General features: G+C 41.1%; 1 long non-coding RNA gene across 1 annotated transcript; it reads left to right on the top strand.

The window, feature by feature from the left end:
* The first annotated feature begins 3,197 nt into the window (after positions 1–3,197).
* Positions 3,198–4,154, top strand: LOC141086319 (uncharacterized). Its single transcript, XR_012231580.1, has 2 exons — positions 3,198–3,332; positions 3,533–4,154. It is a non-coding gene; the product is annotated as an uncharacterized lncRNA (long non-coding RNA).
* Positions 4,155–6,090: the final 1,936 nt, after the last annotated feature.

Raw genomic sequence — 6,090 nt, 5'->3', positions numbered from 1 at the left:
AAACTACTGTATGGGGACACGTCGGGGCTCGGAAGGGAAGTAGTGACGTTTTGGAATGCAGACTTTGATGGATTGGTCTGCGGGTGTCATGTGCGTTTGGAGAGCCCCTGATGTACCTAAACTATTGAAACTCCCCACAAGTGACCCCATTTTGGAAACTAGACCCTCCACGGAACTTATCTAGATGTGTGGTGAGCATTTTGAACCCCCAAGTGCTTCACAGAAGAAGTTTATAATGCCTGGGCGTGAAAATAAAAAAAATCATTTTTTTCCACAAAAATGATATTTTTGCCCCCAATTTTTTATTTTCCTAAGGGTAACAGGAGAAATTGGACCCCAAAAGTTGTTTTGCAATTTGTCCTGAGTATGCTGATACCCTATATGTGGGGGTAAAACACAGTTTGGGCGCATGGCAGAGCTTGGAAGGGAAGAAGCACCATTTGACTTTTTCAACGCAGAATTGGCTGGAATTGAGATCAGACACCATGTTGCATTTGGAGAGCCCCTGATGTGCCCAAACAGTGGAAACCCCCCAATTATAACTCCAACCCTAACCCCAACACACCCCTAGCCCTTGCCCTAACGGGAAAATGGAAATAAATACTTTTTTTAATTTCATTATTTTTCCCTAACTAAGGGGGTGATAACGGGGGGTTTGATTTACTATTTATGGCGGTTTTTATGTTTGGCAGCTGTCACACGCTAAAAGACGCTTTTCATTGTAAAAATAGTTTTTGCATCACCACATATTGAGAGCTATAATTTTTCCGTATTTTGACCCACCGAGTCATGTGAGGTCTTATTCTTTGCGGGACGAGTTGACGTTTGTATTGGTACCATTTTCAGGCACGTGACAATTTTTGATCGCTTTTTATTCCGATTTTTGGAACGCAGAATGAACAAAAACCAGCGTTTCATGAATTACTTTTGGGGGGGTGCGTTTACACCGTTCCGCGTGCGGTAAAATTGATAAAGCAGTTTTATTCTTTGGGTCAGTACGGTTACAGTGATACCTCATTTAGGTCTTTTTTTATGTTTTGGCGCTTTTATGCAATGAAAACTATTTTATATAAAATATAATTATTTTTGCATCGCTTTATTCTGCGAGCTATAACTTTTTTATTTTTTTGCAAATGACGCTGTACGGCAGCTCGTTTTTTGTGGGACAAGCTGACGCTTTCAGCGGTACCATGGATATTTATATGTGTCTCTTTGATCGCGCGTTATTGCACTTTTTGTTCGGTGGTATGATAATAAATCATTATTTTTTGCTTCGTTTTTTATTTTTATTTTTTAAGGGGTTCGCTAAAGGGGTTAACTAATAGGACAGTTTTATAGGGCGGGTTGTTACGGACGCGGAGATACCAAATATGTGTACTTTTTTTTTTTTTTTCCTCAAAAAATGAATTTATTGGGGAATTTTTTTTTTTTTTTTACTAATTTATTTGGCGATTTTTTTAAAATTATTTTAACACTTTTTTTTTTTTTTAAACTTTATTACATAGTCCCAGGTGGGACATCACTCTCCTGTGACGGATCGCTGATCTGTCACATCACAGATCACTGTGACAGATCAGCGATCTGTCACAGGCACTGCTGCAGACTTCCTCATGCCTGCGCTTTCCTGGCAGTGAGGAAGTCAGCTCCCTACAGGCCCCCGAAGGTCCCCGTCGCCATCTTGAATCCGGGGGCCTGTAGGGAAAGCGCACCCCGCAGCAGCGCAGCACATTGCGCTGCCATGGGGGGGCTCAGGGAAGCACGGAGGGAGCCCCCTCCCTGCCGATGCTTCCCTTTAACCCCCGGTACACCGCGATCGTGTTTGATCGCGGTGTACAAGGGGCTAACGTGTCGGGTGTCAGCTGTGATAATCAGCTGACACCCGGCCGCAATCAGCGGCACTCACCACGTGAGCGCCGCTGATCGCTATGACGTACTATCCCGTCCCTGGGAATTAAGTCCCAGGGCACATGGACGGGATAGTATGTCTCATGGCAGAAAGGGGTTAAAAATTCAAAAAAACTCACATTTGAAAAGTAACTCACCAAAACCCTGACTGATGGCAGCAGAGCCCCCATTGATAAAGGCTGGGGCAGCACAGGAGCAATCCACTGATGAGAACAGCCAGTAACCCATCATGGTCTGGCTGCCTAGTGGAAAAAATGCACACAAATAAGGCTTGTATAAGACATAAGTCACACAGATAAGTGCGATGCAAAGTGTCCGAGCAGCCTATTAATGATGCCCATAGTATTAGCAGGTGGGCCGCTCAGCACCGTACATATGCATCACACAGAACAAAAAAAAATCAAGCCAACATGAAAGGCTCTAGCTGTATCCTGCATAAATTATGATTTCTTTCTTATGAGCAATGTTCAGATTTAGGCTAAGTGCAGACGTACTTTTTTGCCCTGCGGATTTTTCCGCGCGGAATTGAAGAAATCCGCAGGTCAAATGACCTGCTTTTTCCTGCGGATTTCTTCCTGTTTTTTGCGGTTTTCTTGTGGTTTTTGTGCGGTTTTCCCCTGTGGATTTCCCCCTGCGGATTTGGAGAATGGAGCAGGTGGAAAACCGCACAAAGAAGTGACATGCTGCATATTTTGAACCACAAGAAAACCGCGCGGAGAAATCCGCTGCGTCTGCACAGCGGTTTTTTTTCTATTGATTAACATGCTACTGTACATCACAATGCGGATATGCAGCGTTTCTGCGTGGAAAAATTCCCTGCGGATCCGCTGGAAATCTGCATCGTGTGCACATGGCCTTAGTGTTAGGGACTCACAATATCTGGGGTCCCTTGACGTTGGGTTGTGAGCTTATCTACTTTGGCCAAAATAGTAATTAATACCCCATATCTATTTATCTTTTTGTACTTTTTATCATTTTTGCAGGATGCAGCTAGAACCCTTCATGTTGGCTTGTTTTTTTTTTTTTCTGTGTGATGCATGTATACAGTGCTGAGCAGCCCGCCTGCTAATACTATGGGCGTCATTAATAGGCTGCTCGGACACTTTGCATCACACTTATCTGTGTGACTTATGTCTTATACAAGCCTTATTTGTGTGCATTTTTTCCACTAGGCAGCCAGACCATGATTGGTTACTGGCTGTTCTCATCAGTGGAATGCACCTGTGTTGCCCCAACCTTTATCAATGGGGCTGTGCTGCATCCTGCCAGTGCATCAGTCAGGGTTTTGGTGAGTTACCTTTCAAATGTGAGTTTTTTTGAATTTAAAAAAAAAAAAACATCTTTCAAGTCAGCAGTCTTCCCCATGATTGTGGAGCCTACTGAAACAGACTAAGGGACCCTTTTAAACGCTACGGATGCCTTTGCAGGTATTTTTGTTAATTACTCTAATTTACTGAGATAATGACTTTTTGGTTTTCATTGGCTGTAAGCCATAATCATCAAGATTGAAAGAAATGAACACTTGAATAGATCACTCTGTCTGTAATGACTCTATCTAATATATGACTTTCACTTTTTGTATTGAAGAACTGAAATAAATTAACTTTTTTATGTTATTCTAATTTAGTGAGAAGCACTTGTATAATGCAGACTTACTCAGAAGGGTGTGGGACGCTGCCTAATCATAACTTCTAATGAGTGAACTTGACCTTCGATGAAACTACTGTGATGTAAAAGAAAGGCTTATGGTGTCTTTTATTATTATTATTATTATTATTATTATTATTAATATTATTATTATTTATATTACTGTACAATTCAGTTTAGTTGAGAAATGAGTTACTCTGTGTCACTTACAGTTCTTTTGCTGGGGTATTCCATGGATCACATTTTCGTTTATGTTTACATTGCCAATAAATGTATGTATAAAAGCTAACATGCAGAAAAGTCGCAGACACACAGTAAACTAGCCTGTCTCTTGTAATGCCTATGTAGTTGAAAATAACCAATGTTATAAATAGTGCATCTTTCATTATTAAAGTGCTTTATTGCTTAGCTAATGTTTAATGTGTGCATCATCCAGTAATATTGTCATCATTTTTATGTGCTCATCCATCATTGTCGGAGAAAGCAGGCCGAGCTTACATCAATACATATTGTTTAATGTGTTGCCATAAAGCAAACTGCAAAGCTGTGACAAATGAAAGTACTTGTTAATGTTTCATATAAATAAACTAAGCAACTCCAAAGTGCAACAATCCTTCTTCAAAATTAATAACCACATCAGGAGCATGAACTGCAACACAGGGGGCGCTGTATTCTTCATCTTCTACAGCAGAGATTGCATTTTATTAGGAATTAATAATTAACCAAGCCATTTAGTTTTCAGGTTATTTTCCTGATCTGCTTACATAGCAATTTTTTTACATTTATCCAAGTTACTGCAGAAAAATCAGATACCTCTTACTTTATCATAAAATGGGTTTTATTTTTGGAATTTTAAAGTAACCTCCATGTAAAGTTGATCTCCGCTTCAAAATGAGTGTGAAAGTCATTCCTAAGGAAAGGTTATGTCGTAATGCAGATTTCATGCTTGCCACAGCCACTATACCTACTATCTAAGTGTTTAATGGGGAACTGTTATACATTTTTGACCCTTCTAAACTGTGATTACAAGTAAATTTGTGCTTGGGAAAATAAGGCACATAACTCAGTATGTCATTATTAATAATCCATACCTTACTAAATCCACTTTTATGTGCCATCTTTGTATGTAAATGACTTTTGAACTCTCTGCAGATGTTTCTTTTATAGAATCTGACAACAAGTTTTTGTTACCCCATCTAGGAGCACCATGACATAGTGGCAGCGACCCTGATTCCAGTGATTTATCAGTTACTGGACTCAGAGGCGTAGCTAGGGTTTTGGTTCAGTAGGTCGAAACTTCTGAGTAGGCCCCTAACCAGGTTATCTTGATTAGAACTGGGTGATGCACCCTAAGGCCGGGGTCACACTATTCGACGCAAAATACGGTCAGTATTTTACATGCGTAATACGGATGAATGGCCCCTAAACAGTGCTCTGTATGTCATCCGTAATCAAGGTGTGGTCTCGTATTTTGCGCATGTAAGCATCCGTATGTAATCCGTATGGCATCCGTATGGCGAGATATTCTCGCAGGCTTGCAAAATGGACATATAATGGAGCCCTATGACAGGGTTTCTAACAGAAACCAAAGAATAGATATAGACACATAGAATGCATATATATATATATATATATATATATATATGTATTCTATGTGTATATATCTATTCATTCGTTTCTTTATTAAAACTGTCAGGGTGAGTTTACTGTATAGCGCACTGAATTGCCGGCTTTGCTAAAAGACACCGGGTGCGTATTTCTCGCAAGTCACATGTGTGGTCCGTGTGTAATGCGTATTTTTTGTGCACCCATAGACTTGCATTGGCGTATTACGGCCGTAGTACGCTGACAATCGCAGCATGCTGCGATTGGCACGGACCGTAGAATACGGATGAGAAATATATGGCTGGTGCGAGGGACCCCATAGAGAATCATTGGTCCATGTCTAATGCGTGCTTTTAGCGCCTCTCACTCGGCTGTATTCCTTGCCAGTGTGACCCCGGCCTAATATTGGATGTAGGAGAACCTCAGCAGATGACCACGCTGTTCCTGAAAATAATCTGTATGCAAAGACCAACATTGACATTACCGCCATATGGTCAGTGGTAGAAACCAGTCCTACGGAACATATCAGAGATTACGGCACAGTTATAGATGGTGACTTACAGCTGACTTTCTTTGTGGTGGAATCATTCACTTTTCATGTCTTTTCCATCTGGCCCAGACCGACAATGACAACTTCTCCAGCCATGACTCGGCTGCAGAGATTACAACAAAGACACATTTCACTTCTTAGATTTTCAACACCGTCCCCAATGGGACTATCCCCGACCTGCACAAACTCTTTATCCTGTTAATATCCCAATACTGAGCCGCTGCTGCCGTATGTGTCCCTATTACTACACCTAATGTGTGGTTCTCTGTGTCTTCTAAATTCTAAAGCAACCTTCTAGAATATAGTAACGCTGGGTGCAAGTGCCCTAGAAAACAGTGCCTACATTTTGCCCCCTAGAAAGTAATACTACTCTGTGTGCCCCT

The sequence above is a fragment of the Dendrobates tinctorius genome, unplaced genomic scaffold (genome assembly GCF_039654945.1).
Source record: "Dendrobates tinctorius isolate UK_male_01 unplaced genomic scaffold, ASM3965494v1 ptg000031l, whole genome shotgun sequence".
Lineage (NCBI taxonomy): Eukaryota > Metazoa > Chordata > Amphibia > Anura > Dendrobatidae > Dendrobates > Dendrobates tinctorius.
Note: the sequence above shows the minus strand (reverse complement) of the source record. Positions and strands in the feature narration are given on the sequence as shown.